The sequence below is a fragment of the Acipenser ruthenus genome, chromosome 4 (assembly GCF_902713425.1).
Source record: "Acipenser ruthenus chromosome 4, fAciRut3.2 maternal haplotype, whole genome shotgun sequence".
Classification (NCBI taxonomy): domain Eukaryota; kingdom Metazoa; phylum Chordata; class Actinopteri; order Acipenseriformes; family Acipenseridae; genus Acipenser; species Acipenser ruthenus.
This window is the reverse complement of record NC_081192.1, coordinates 88,049,800-88,065,394: the sequence shown is the minus strand read 5'-3', so window position 1 is coordinate 88,065,394 and position 15,595 is coordinate 88,049,800.

The window sequence follows — 15,595 nt, the reverse complement described above, 5'->3', positions numbered from 1 at the left end:
TAGCCGATCCCGTCTGCTTTACGTATGTGGAAGGAAAAAACATTTGTATAATTCTCTAACCATAATGTGTAAATTAACCTAGATTACCATTCTAAGTAACAACATGCTTGCAGACACTGTCTGGGTAGACACCCACAATAACCATTCTGGATTTACTACCAAACACTCAGGGGTAGATGTACTAAAGTGTTGCGCCTGTCGCAAAAGTCGCAAACCAGTTGCAAACGAGTCAGAAGTCTAGGGTGAAATGTACTAAACAAGCGCAATGCTGTTAGCGACTTTTCAGGGAATGCTTTGCGGGAGCAGTTTTTCTTTGCGGTTCTTTGCACCAATATCAATATTTTGATATGATATTGATAATAATTTCCACATTGTGAAATCTTGGGATTTGAAAAAAAAATTAAAAATTCACGTACGCGCGGAGAGACATACTTTTTATTAATACTGTTAAAAATAGGAATACAGTATAATCAAGTTTATTTTATATTAATATACAACAAACTGGTAGGGGTACAGGATCATAAATAAACACACAAGTCCAGTATTTTGATGCAACACTGGGTGGGGAAGTGTTTGTGGAAATCTCATACATGCACAATATTTACACACATATACATATATATATATATACACACACACACACACACACACACACACACACACACAATACAAACCAACACCTGGTCAGCACTCCCACTCGCTCACCGGAAGTGTTGTGGAAGAGGGGTCTCTGTCTCTGAGCCTTCCCCTCTCTACCATTCCTCCACCTGGACCTGTAGTGCAGTTCCCGTCCTGGAGGTAAAACAACACTTTAGCTGCAGCCTTCTGTGGATGGTTTTCTTTTGTTCCTCTCCTCCCAGACTTCCGCCTTACACCTAGAACCCCCCGCTACTCCACACAGCCCCTTATCTACCCCAGGTCCCGCCTCTATCAATCCGTCGCAGCCAACCACTATTCGATTACACTTCTGACTTAATACCTTTTGATATCAGTGCAACCTGGAACACCTGTGCTTCTGCCCTTCCCAAGATGGCCGCCACAACCGGACCTTGTGCATAAGGCATGTTCCATTTTGGCAAGGCCCTGCAGGGTGCTCCCTCTAGTGCCTCCACCTGTCAGGATTTCACTCCTTTTACCTACCTTCACCCTGCCACACCTATGCATGCCAATCATTGTCAGTCTTGTATGCTAACACCACGCACTAAAGTATTATTTAACCATTTTATTCCATTGATTGCCGTTTAGGTACCAAACGCTATTTGCATGCTGCATTAAGCACTATTTGTTATTATACTTCTCTGTGACTTTTATATTATTGATGCACGATACATGCACAATATCGATCTGCAATTTTCATATTGTTGTCCACCACTAATTAAAATCAAGGATATTCTTGTGAACTCCTAAATGTAAAAACATTGTGAACTTGGAATAGAACAAACTTATCTTGAATAAAAATTAAAAAAAAAAAAAGTTGTAAAGACAGTTGTTTAAACTTCAAGACTAGAACGCACTGTCATACATTTAGTATGTGAAGATAGGACATTTCTTCAGGAAAGCTAAACTCAATAAATAATAAAATATTTGGTGATAGTTATTTTCCTTCTGAAAGTTAATTCTTATTATTTTAGAAAAGGTAATTTTATATTTGAGAGACTGGGCAAGTAAAAAAAAAGACCACTGAATTGCCAGGTCTGCTGTGGTTATTCAATGGATGTTAATGATTACTTGTATGATGTATTGAATTACCTTCCCATTTTTTCCTGGAGATTTAAATCTTGAACTTAAAAACATTTTTGCCAGAAACTCTGAGAAAAGACATTCACAAAGCTAAATGCTGAGGTCATTGTCTGAGGTCATTGTTTTGGTAATTGTAAGACTTTTCTATAAATATTAATACAAATTGCAACTTAAAAATTATGACTAAATCAATAATTGCTGGGAAAAGAATCATATATCTACTTGAAGACAAAGTACTTAGGACAACTTTCTTCAAGTTAAAATCTTCAAAACTGCTCAGCTGTGTCTACGGAGTCATCTCGCTTTTTGGAAGGACAAAGGACATCACCTTTTATTCAACTTAGTTTCTACAAGACCCAGAAAGGATCAGATTGAGAAGCAACATTCATTGCTGGATTTGTTTCTGCATCTGAGAATCCTGTTCAGAGTTTCCCCTTACAGAAAGTATGGTAACTATGCAGCTTATTGAATTTAATGGTGCATAAAAATAGGAGAATTATTTTGTATAAATGTTTCTGAAGAAGTGCGTTAATAATACATCTTTCAATACATTTTGAATGACAGTTCTGACAATGCTCATATGATCATTTTTATTGAATGTTGTAACTTCTGAATAAACAAAGTCATTTTGTTTTACTTTTTTAAAGCGTTTGTACATTTTGTCTGGTACTTAAGGCCCTGATATTAGCATCTTTGAAGCAAAAAGTTATATTAAATCAGTTCCTAAGTACAATTCTTATCTTTGTATTTTAGTTAAATGTATTTACATTGAATTGGGAACCTTTGAGCCCGCTTTTAAGATACAATAATTAATTGAAATACTTATACCTGTGTTTGAGTGGTACATTTTAAATAGCTCTTGAAAATGTATTGTGATGCTTTGTCAATGAACTAAATATTTATTAAAAACATCGACAAAATTACTTTTTTTTGTTTTAGCTCTGAATTACATTTAATTAATGTAATTACAGATGTGAAGCTGTCTGATGGTCTTGTATGGTTGCAGTTTGTTTTCTACTGATGTATATGCCTATTGCATGTACCAGAATAATTCACACCCAGCTGTACACACTATATATACATATAGTCAGTGAATAAGTTTGTGTTTATTATTTACTGGTGGCATACAGTCTTGCGGTTTTTCAGTCTAGACTGAAAAAATGAGCTGTGACTGATTCCAGGCCGCTCTGACTGTTCAGACTAACCCTCAGATCAGCCTGAGACCGGTTAAGCTCATACCTGCTGGGGAGCAGGTGTCAGATCACCATTGTAGAAACCCTTAGGTACTTTTATTGGTCACTGTCCAGAGTGCTGATCATGCTGCCTCACTCTGCTATCACTGGTCACTGTCCAGAGTGCTGATCATGCTGCTCGCTCTGCTATCACTGGTCACCGTCCAGTGCTGATCATGCTGCCTCACTCTGCTATCACTGGTCACTGTCCAGAGTGCTGATCATGCTGCTCGCTCTGCTATCACTGGCCACTGTTCAGAGTGCTGATCATGCTGCTCACTCTGCTATCACTGGTCACTGTTCAGAGTGCTGATCATGCTGCTCACTCTGCTATCACTGGTCACTGTCCAGTGCTGATTATGCTGCTCGCTCTGCTATCACTGGTCACTGTTCAGAGTGCTGATCATGCTGCCTCACTCTGCTATCACTGGTCACTGTCCAGAGTGCTGATCATGCTGCTCGCTCTGCTATCACTGGTCACCGTCCAGTGCTGATCATGCTGCCTCACTCTGCTATCACTGGTCACTGTCCAGAGTGCTGATCATGCTGCTCGCTCTGCTATCACTGGCCACTGTTCAGAGTGCTGATCATGCTGCTCACTCTGCTATCACTGGTCACTGTTCAGAGTGCTGATCATGCTGCTCACTCTGCTATCACTGGTCACTGTCCAGTGCTGATTATGCTGCTCGCTCTGCTATCACTGGTCACTGTTCAGAGTGCTGATCATGCTGCCTCACTCTGCTATCACTGGTCACTGTCCAGAGTGCTGATCATGCTGCTCGCTCTGCTATCACTGGTCACCATCCAGTGCTGATCATGCTGCCTCACTCTGCTATCACTGGTCACTGTCCAGTGCTGATCATGCTGCCTCGCTCTGCTATCACTGGTCACTGTTCAGAGTGCTGATCATGCTGCTCACTCTGCTATCACTGGTCACTGTCCAGTGATGATCATGCTGCTCACTCTGCTATCACTGGTCACTGTTCAGAGTGCTGATTATGCTGCTCGCTCTGCTATCACTGGTCACTGTCCAGTGCTGATCATGCTGCCTCGCTCTGCTATCACTGGTCACTGTCCAGAGTGCTGATCATGCTGCTCACTCTGCTATCACTGGTCACTGTTCAGAGTGCTGATTATGCTGCTCGCTCTGCTATCACTGGTCACTGTCCAGTGCTGATCATGCTGCCTCGCTCTGCTATCACTGGTTACTGTCTGGAGTGCTGCACAATGTAAACCTATCTCAGATTTAAAAATGTCCAGTTACTTTATACTGTGTAACAGAAGTAAAATGTTTATAAAATTAATTGTTTTAATCCATTCTCAAATCTCTTGCTTTTATTCCTAAGGGAAATTGGCATCCTCTTTTATTTATTTATTTATAAAAAAAAAAAATTAGTGATTTTTTAATATATCAGCTTGCATATAGTACTACAACATAGATTACATAATAAACATTTAAGAAAACAGAATTACAGAATAAACAATTAAAAAATCCTTCACTGCTAGTGTATTCAAATCTCCCACCTTAATAAACATCGAAAGATGAGAAACAATAAAAATAAAATCGGACCTAAAGCTACTGTTTATAAAGATTATATGTATAAGCAGGGGGCAGTTAGTCCCTAATTATAACTTGTTTAACTTTTATTTAGTAACATGGACCTTTATTTATGTGAACTGTTTTGAAATGATACAGTTCACAGCACTGCTGTCCTAAGTCTAAAAGCTGGTTCCATTCTAAATTGACAAGGCAGGTTTAGGGTCTTCTGCAAAGACAGACTAAAATCCCTGTTATGGTATAAAGCTAGCAAGAAACATGAAAAATGAGATGCTCCTCCTTTGTTTCTTACTAGTTTTAAACAATCTGTTCCTCTCTGATTCAAAACATGCCCAACGGCATGTGGAATGTGTTATTAGAAATCTGCATGAAGAAATGTCAGAGTACTATTTTCACAGACTAAAAATAACCTGGCCAATATCCAGGAGCATGCAGTTACACTGGATTTGCCATTGTGTGTAACAAATTCGACAGACACCAGCACCAGAGGACACACAGTTGCATCCGCTCCTCCAATCTTCAGATGCCACCCTGTTTCCCGTCCGAATCATTGAGTTTGGATACCGTAGCTCCGTCCCCTTCCTAAATGACTGACTTCCACCTACCCTAAGGAATAAATTGTCGTGCCATTTAGTTAAGGGTACTCTGTTCCTTTTATACAATGCCCTCACAGGTCGGGAGGGAGATCTAACACCAAGAATCATTCGATCTCTGTCACAAGCAGACATAGAGATTTGTAATCCTGTTTGGAAAGGTTTGTATTTTTATCCAGGTCTGGTGACCAGAAACAATAATCCCCCTGTAATACACAGCAATGTGAACTGCACGGGGTAGACAATAACGGGATTGCAGACCCAAAGAATAAACAATAAGTATCCGCCCCACAATAATACCAACACGGTCACCAGTCCTGGGTGCGTGCAGTAGTGCTCGTGGTGGGTGATACAGTTTATTTTGAGAAAGCATTTTCAGTAACGGATCATGAACCAATGCATGTGCGCTCAAAGCACAAACCGAATTCCCCTTCTGGTTATGAGGCAGTACGGTGCAGCTGGTTGAGAATTTTTTTTTTTTATAATTCACTAAAGCCGCTGCCACGAGCCAAATAACATCATAAAAGCAGAGATTAACAACAGAAAAGTGGAGCAGGGCTTAATCCTACTTATAGGGACAAACAGAGGGATAATTGGAATAGGCAGCCTTAAAAACAATTTCATGTATACAACGTCCTTCATGTACAAATACCCCAGAGCACTTTACAAATATTTTACAAACTAAAACAAATTCTAAACTACTTGGGGGCAGGGGTGCTTTGTTTATTTTAACAAGGCTTTCTGATGTGTCCAGCGGCAAGATTTTTTCCTAAACATGGTGTTTTATTTGAATTGATGATGCCGGTAGGGCTGCATCCTTGTAAATGCACTCTTGGATCCATTACAATCAATGCAATGACAATCCATTAAAGGGAAAAAATGGGTCAGACACATTTTCTCTTCTGAAATAACAGTTAGCTGACTCCCCTAAAGAATTCCCAACATCCGATGTCATCCCAGATTAGAGTCATTTCCAGGAGCAGCTGGGGGTGGGGGGTGGGGGAGTCTATTTCCGCTTCAGACATACTCCTTCACATGAAAGCAAAGTCTGGATGAACCCATACAGTATATGTACAGTACTGTGCAAAAGTTTTATGCAGGTGTGAAAAAATGCTGTAAAGTAAGAATGCTTTCAAAAATAGACATGTTAATAGATTATATTTATCAATTAACTAAATGCAAAGTGAGTGAACAGAAGAAAAATCTAAATCAAATCCATATTTGGTGTGACCACCCTTTGCCTTCAAAACAGCATCAATTCTTCTAGGTACACTTGCACAAAGTCAGGGATTTTGTAGGCATATAGTCAGGTGTATGATTAAACAATTATACCAAACAGGTGCTAATGATCATCAATTCAATATGTAGGTTGAAACACAATCATTAACTGAAACAGAAACAGCTGTGTAGGAGGAATAAAACTGGGTGAGGAACAGCCAAACTCAGCTAACAAGGTGAGGTTGCTGAAGACAGTTTACTGTCAAAAGTCATACACCATGGCAAGACTGAGCACAGCAATAAGACACAAGGTATTTTACTGCATCAGCAAGGTCTCTCCCAGGCAGAAATTTCAAGGCAGACAGGGGTTTCCAGATGTGCTGTCCAAGCTCTTTTGAAGAAGCACAAAGAAACGGGCAACGTTGAGGACCGTAGACGCAGTGGTCGGCCAAGGAAACTTACTGCAGCAAATGAAAGACACATCATGCTTACTTCCCTTCGCAATCAGAAGATGTCCAGCAGTGCCATCAGCTCAGAATTGGCAGAAAACAGTGGGACCCTGGTACACCCATCTACTGTCCGGAGAAGTCTGGTCAGAAGTGGCCTTCATGGAAGACTTGCGGCCAAAAAGCCATACCTCCGACGTGGAAACAAGGCCAAGCGACTCAACTATGCACGAAAACACAGGAACTGGGGTGCAGAAAAATGGCAGCAGGTGCTCTGGACTGATGAGTCAAAATTTGAAATATTTGGCTGTAGCAGAAGGCAGTTTGTTCGCCGAAGGGCTGGAGAGCGGTACACGAATGAGTGTCTGCAGGCAACAGTGAAGCATGGTGGAGGTTCCTTGCAAGTTTGGGGCTGCATTTCTGCAAATGGAGTTGGGGATTTGGTCAGAATTAATGGTCTCCTCAATGCTGAGAAGTACAGGCAGATACTTATCCATCATGCAATACCATCAGGGAGGCATCTGATTGGCCCCAGATTTTTTCTGCAGCATGACAACGACCCCAAACATACAGCGAAAGTCATTAAGAACTATCTTCAGCGTAAAGAAGAACAAGGAGTCCTGGAAGTGATGGTATGGCCCCCACAGAGCCCTGATCTCAACATCATCGAGTCTGTCTGGGATTACATGAAGAGAGAGAAGCAACTGAGGCTGCCTAAATCCACAGAAGAACTGTGGTTAGTTCTCCAAGATGTTTGGGCCAACCTACCTGCCGAGTTCCTTCAAAAATTGTACCTAGAAGAATTGATGCTGTTTTGAAGGCAAAGGGTGGTCACACCAAATATGGATTTGATGTAGATTTTTCTTCTGTTCACTTACTTTGCATTTAGTTAATTGATAAATATAATCTATTAACATGTCTATTTTTGAAAGCATTCTTACTTTACAGCATTTTTTCACACCTGCCTAAAACTTTTGCACAGTACTGTATATCATACAAACCTCCCCCCTCCACCCCCTTGACTTAAGTCTCTGTGTGAGTGACTGATTGTACATGAGAAATACTAAGAAAAATGCCTTTCTTGTTCTAATATTATGAACAACAAATGCTTATCTAAATTAAAGGGTATATTTTAAACATATGACTCCAGTATTACAATGTTGTCCTTGTTTATTGCAATAGTAGGCATTTCCCTCCAAAGAGTGCCTGCCTGATGAGATGCAATACTGGCTGAATAGCAGGAGGAGTTTGTGGTCTTGTTCAGCCAGGCTTGATTCTGGGGGCTGCTTTTTGATCAGCGAGCTTGTCCAGCTTACCCCGGTGAAGCTGATCCTGTCCCTCATTCCCTCATCAAGCATGGGGCTGGGGAGGGGAAAGTCCAGGGAGACCCATTGATTTGTAGAACAGCAGAGTGCAGTTTGTGAGGCTAGATGCTCCAAACATCTGATCAGCAGCAGCAGCAGTATAAGCAAACATGCACACACACATACACATGTAACAGGGTGGAGGCTGGGCACAAACTGGCGACCCTGCACACCACAAACGAGCATCTAAACCACAATGCAAAAGAGCCAGGCTCCTTTGCATCTGTGGTTTTAGAGCTTTTAACCTCATCTCACTGACAAGAGAATGGACAGAATCCGTAATGGCAGTGTATCATACAACACTGGCTGTTACACACACACACATCACACACACACATCACACACACACACAAACATACACACACACACACACACACACACACACATTGTTCCTGGACTGAATGTTTTCAGAGGAGAGGTATAGATATTATTTCTGCTTAGAATGGTTGCTTTCCTTGATTACCACTGAAATGTAACAAAGGCTGCGTTCATAAATTCAGTGCTGAGAAGCAACAGCTCTCAAAATCATTCCTTAACTCACCGTTGAGAGCTAGTAACACACAGCGTTGGCTCAACGCTGACTCAGCGAACTCACCAACTCTCAGAGCTGATGAGCTACTCAACAGAAAGATGACGACACCCACAACCGCGATCAAGGTGCTATATAAAAATTATGAATGGGATTTAAATGTAGATACTAATACCGCAATCCGCCTTCAAAACGGTAATTGTTAATACACACATACACACACACACACACACACACACACACACACACACACAAATAAAACGCAGCAAATATGACAACGTAAATAGGAAACAGCACATAGCTCAATTCTGTGAGGGTATGAAGTTTACTCTTTAAAATGAACTTTAAAGTTTAGGACTGAACCTGTTTAAACAGCTTGTTTCACAGGTGTTGATTAGCTCTAATCTTGGATTTCCTTACCTAAATTAGCATTGAGTAGTCCAAGATTAGCACTAATCAGGGTCTGTGAAACCAGCCATTAATCCTTTACATATTGATGTAAAAATAAGCCATAAAGAGACTTTTTTACAACATTAATGTTGTAGTGCATCATTAAACAGTGTGTGTATAGGGGACTGTTTCCAGATAACAATCATGCATTCATGAATACAATATTATAATATGTATTCATATGCCATTATCCTTGGGTGAGTCAAATTATATTTACTTCATTTTCCTCAGTGTCCAGAAGGAATTTTATTCAATAAAGAATTAGATGTACACCTCTTACAATCTTTGATAAATGAAGAGGGGGATATATTATAATGAAGATAGAAATCAATAAGCAGATTGTTATTCATGGAAATATATACGGTTCCAATCATAACCAAACATCTTTCTGTTCCCAATTATCTAGATTATTAAATAAATGGAACAATATCCCAATAATTGCTGCTGGAGCATTTAATGCAGTTTTGGACCCAATCACAGACAGGTCTATTTGAACACAAAAATAAAAACGATAAGCAATCATTAGCCCTTAATAGCTCAGCAAAAGAACTTGGTACATGTGATGTGTGGTGGTTAAAAATGGATAGGGATTCTAGTCCCCTCTAAACTTTCCCCATTGAAAGACAGACATGTAAAAGAGACAGTTAACTTTGAAATAGGCTCCATATATTTATCTGATCAGGCTCCAGTTTTTCTACTCAAGGTAGTTTTGGTTCAGATAGAGTACACTGGTGAATATTTAATAACTTACTAAAGACACAACCTTTTTTAATCTCAATGAGGACACCGTGTAACAATTTTTTTTTTTTTTTTTGTTCCTGGGTAGTAAGTGTTATTTCCTAATTGCTTATGCCTCAAAAGTATAGAAAATGGCTATTATTCCCCACAAACTTTGCTTTTGTGACCAGGACAGTGATATTTTGAAATTTACCTATTTTCCAGAACATTCCAGATAGATTCAGTGCTGAGTAAACTTGGAGTAACTTCTAGAACTTTCCAGTAATATAAATAGTAGTATAAATACAGGGGCCTTAAGCCCACCAGTTCAGTTTGGTTCCAGCTGCCTAAGTGGATACAGATCTGCATTTTTCTGAGATGGCATCAAGGTCATAGGAGACTTCAAAATGGTGGCATTCCTGATGGGTTTCCAAGGCGGTTTTACCAAGTTTCCCTGCTATCTTTGCCTTTGGGACAGCAGGGACACCAAGGCGCACTACCACAGGCGGGACTGGCCACAGCGGACCGAGTTCTCTGTGGGGAGGAACAACGTCAAGTGGGAGCCACTGGTGGACCCCCGGAAGGTGCTGATGCCACCACTGCACATCAAATTGGGCCTTATGAAACAATTTGTCAGAGCTCTAGATAAGGAGTCGGCAGCCTTCAAGTACCTTCAAGACTTCTTCCCTAAGCTGTCTGAGGCAAAGGTCAAAGCCGGTGTCTTCGTCGGACCACAGATAAAGAAGATCCTGGAGTGCAATGAATTCCCCAAGAAGCTCACTAGTAAGGAAAAAGCGGCTTGGAACAGCTTTGTCGCAGTGGTTCGGGGCTTCCTGGGCAATCACAAGGCCGAAAACTATGTGGAACTGGTTGAGACTCTGGTGAAGAGCTACGGCACAATGGGCTGTAGGATGTCCCTCAAAGTCCATATCCTTGATTCTCATCTTGATAAATTCAAGGAGAACATGGGAGCATACTCGGAGGAGCAAGGCAAGCGCTTCCACCAGGATATACTGGACTTTGAACGCCGCTACCAAGGACAGTATAACGAGAACATGATGGGAGACTACATTTGGGGGCTGATTCGTGAAAGTGATTTACAGTATAATCGTAAATCTTGAAAAACTACTCCCTTCTAAATCTTTTGTAGTCATTTTTGTATTACTTTAGTATAAATACATGTTAATTTGGATTCATATGTTGTTTTTTTCTGACTTTATGTGAACGAAAAGACACAAATTCGCCCGTTTTCTCATTGGAAATAGGTAAATTTCAAAATATCACTGTCCTAGTCACAAAAGCAAAGTTTGTGGGGAATAATAGCCATTTTCTATACTTTTGAGGCATAAGCAATTAGGAAATAACACTTACTACCCAGGAACAAAAATTGTGTTACATAGTGGGATCAGTGTATCCTCTATTGGAAACCTGCCCTGCCTCACATCAGATACTCCAGGGAGGCTTTACTAAAGAACCAGCCAGCAGAGCAGACAGAACACAATTAGAAATGAAACATTATATTAAAGAGGCTGTAGACAACACAACGATTCTCTAAATCTTACCTGTTTCAAATGTGCAATTTTAAAAGAAACACATGTTATAGCAAACACTTCTTTTCATTTTAAAACATGGTGTCTGATGTCATTAGATTAAAGAAAGTTCTCAATTTCTATGCATTATTCTCAGGAGATATGTTACACTTGCACTTCCTAGGTCATTTCACCGCCATGCATGTTAATAGTTACTGAGAGGAAAGAAGCTTTTGAAGGGATGGGGACAATTTCACACTTCATGTAGTATATAACATGGGAACCGCACGGCTCATCGTGGTTTAATCCTTACATATAACACTACATGTAATTGGTGGGAAGAAAAACAATTAAAATAGTTAAAACACATTTAATTTAAGACAAAACCAGAAACTTTTATTGTGTATACATCTGCAGTGTAATATAATTAATTTAATAATGTATTTAATTTAATTAAATATATATTTTTTTTGTTATTTGTTTGTGTTTTTTTTTTCAATCTGTTTTTTTTTTTTCTATTTAGCTGTTCCTCATCTACTGTTATGTGTTTACTCTTGCTGGTGCACTTATTTTATTTATTTATTTTTTTCAGACGGACTACTGTCTTCACTCAGAAAGTTGGTGTTGTATCAGTTATATTAAAGGAAATAGGTGAAATGCCACTCATTTTTGGCAGTGGTTTTGTAACTAGTAACAAATAAAATGGCATTTTGTCATGGATTTAGAATGTAGTGGTGCGTAGTGATTTATTCAGTGTGAAGCGGCTCATTAGTATGCAAGCCGTGCTATACGCTATATATACACATGGTCATGTGATGTTTTTTAACCAATCAGCGGTTGTTATTTTTCCAAGCTGTGTTATATGAAAGGTATAAACCACAACGGGCCGTGCAGTTCCCATGACATATACCACGCCTGGGCTGGTGATAAGGCCCGATGCGTTAGCCAAAGAGCAGTAGAGAGGTTCCGTTTCAATTTTCTCAAAGCGTGTTTCCAAGGCTTCCAGCAAAGTGTGTTTCATAGTCTTTACTCCTTGGTCAAACTTTGCTCAAAAGCCTTTTTAAAGCTACAATGGAAGGGATGACATCAGAAGCAGAGGCCAAGGATCAACTCAGTTCACGAGTTAGTTCTTCAAATGGTGCTAGAACTATCACTATTTTTTCCATCATCCCCCACTGCTGTACAGTGAGAGTTGTGGGGATTTCATGGTCAGCAGCATATGCTCCAAGCGCAGGATTCTGCTCCCAAAGGCTTTGCAGCATGTACTAAGTGCTGTTCCATCTTGTCTGTACGTCCTGCTGTAACCTCTTCGAAGGCGTTTTAACTTAGGAAGAGTTCATAAATCAATATTTGGTGGAATAACCCTGATTTTCAAGCACAGCTTTCATGCGTCTTGGCATGCTCTCCACCAGTCTTTCACATTGATGTTGGGTGACTTTATGCCACTCCTGGCGCAAAAATTCAAGCAGCTCGGCTTTGTTTGATGGCTTGTGACCATCCATCTTCCTCTTGATCACATTCCAGAGGTTTTCAATGGGGTTCAGGTCTGGAGATTGGGCTGGCCATGACAGGGTCTTGATCTGGTGGTCCTCCATCCACACCTTGATTGACCTGGCTGTGTGGCATGGAGCATTGTCCTGCTGGAAAAACCAATCCTCAGAGTTGGGGAACATTGTCAGAGCAGAAGGAAGCAAGTTTTCTTCCAGGACAACCTTGTACTTGGCTTGATTCATGCATCCTTCACAAAGACAAATCTGCCCGATTCCAGCCTTGCTGAAGCACCCCCAGATGAGTCCAATTTTCAGCTTTGCCCAACACCTGGTCGTCTAATGGTTAGACGGAGACCTGGAGAGGCCTACAAGCCATAGTGTCTCGCACCCACTGTGAAATGTGGTGGAGGATCGGTGATGATCTGGGGGTGCTTCAGCAAGGCTGGAATCAGGCAGCTTTGGCATGAATCAAGCCAAGTACAAGGTTGTCCTGTCCTGAACTTATTTTCTTTGCATTATTCGAGGTCTGACAACACTGCATCTTTTTTGTTATTTTGACCAGTTGTCATTTTCTGCAAATAAATGCTCTAAATGACAATATTTTTATTTGGAATTTGGGAGAAATGTGTCAGTAGTTTATAGAATAACAAAAAAATGTTCATTTTACCCAAACACATACCTATAAATAGTAAAACCAGAGAAACTGATAATTTTGCAGTGGTCTCTTAATTTTTTCCAGAGCTGTATATATATATTGAGAGTCTAACGTGGCTTGTTTTTTTTTAGCACAGTGAACTGACAGAGATGTTGCAGTGAATCGTTAGAGCAGGGGTCCAGGGAGCACTTAGGCCTCTAAAAGCCTCAGGATTTCTTTTAACAATGCATTTGCCTCTGCACTGAAGAAGGAGGGTTGGGGGAGGCCTGTTTTTCCACAGATTGTTTATTAAGCTTCAATGCTGTGTAGAAAACAGATGCACATTTATCCCCTGTATTGGCTGTATCTGACTGTTGTTCCTGCAGTGAAGAAATGGGTAAAGAAATACCTGCTAGACCAAAGAACCTTTTATTACATTACAAATTATTATTATTTGTTTATTTAGCAGACGCCTTTATCCAAGGTGACTTACAGAGACTAGGGTGTGTGAACTACGCATCAGCTGCAGAGTCACTTATAATTAGGTCTCCCCAGAAAGACGGAGCACAAGGAGGTTAAGTAACTTGCTCAGGGTCACACAATGAGTCGGTGGCTGAGGTGGGATTTGAACCAGGGACTTTCTGGTTACAAGCCCTTTTCTTTAACCACTGGACCACACAGCAAACAACAGCAAGTCCAAATCTAATCTAAAAATACATTTAAAAAATGTTACACACGTTTGTAAGCCTTCGGGACACCTAGTGGTCAATTATCTAGCAGGTAATGGCCTCTACGTCGGAGATTAATGCTTAAATACATATTGGACCAAATTCACTAAATATTCCAGCGCTCCATTTGTTATTTTGTGTATGATTTGTACCATTTCCGGTTAGTTTTCCTTTTTACAAATAACTGGTGCAAACACTTAATCATTTGGCCCGATTTGTACACCTGCAATGCAAGGCCTGTCCAGGCATTAATTATTTAATCTTCACAGTATAGCCTGTAATGAATCCTTAGGCAAGCTACTTTACCTTTAAGTGGACAATTACCTAATGATTATCTTAAACACGCCCCCCTGTTTGATCTGCACCAGTAGAGTGCTGCAGTTAGGTATAATTAACTTTCCTTAATTATACCTTTTATTTCTTACATAACTGTATTATTCAGCTTGACTGAGTTAGCAGATAATATAGCTGAGCCTGGATTTCTTTTTGTCACAATGACTCTCAGCTACATATATAGTGAAACATGAGATACCAAGGTTCTTCATAAGCTATGGCAGGATAACAATGACACCACTTGACCTATTTTAATCAACAGACAATATCAATTCTGGGGAACTTTAAGGAAGCCACTTTGGATATCCGCTTGTGCAAATTGCAGTCCACACATTGTGCACTCTTCATAATTGTAAGGACCCTAGGTCTGCTGTAACCGCGTTCTGGAAGGTTCTATGACCCAGGGTCAGAGGTTCAACTGCAGCAGGTGCTCAGGGACGTCAGAGATGAAAGAATCGACTCCAATCAGAAGCGGCTTGCCGCGAGAGGGATCCGATTGCAACATTGTTGTCACAAATCATGGGACAAAATGTTGCAAGAATCAAGGGATCGAGAGCAGGAAGCCGTGCATGCTTGGGATTGGTGGCTGGTGCACTGGGGTCGTGGCCTGGACGGGGGCGGGGGATAAGTAGTTGGCTGCTGAGGCAAACAGTGTGGTCAGGTATGAGACGAAGGAGATCTGAAGAACAGAGAGAGAGTCGGTGAAGAAACAGCAAAAGAGAGCCAGAGAGAAACTGGACTAAAGAGAACCAAGAAAGAACCGGAGACTGCACTTAGTTGGCAGTAGCACACGGCCAAAACAGTGTGCTTTGGACTTTCTGAGTACCACTGGCTGGTAAAGCAGCACACTTTACCTAGAGTCCCAGCTTAATAAACCACTGCATTCAATAATCCTGAAAAACTTGTGTGAATCTGCCTTCATTTCCACGCAATGCTACAGTATTCTTTATGTAATGTGTGTGGTGTAGGCACTTTATGTATTGGTGTATGCTCTGTTTCGTGCATTTCACATAAGCTGGTTTTAAGTGTATTTT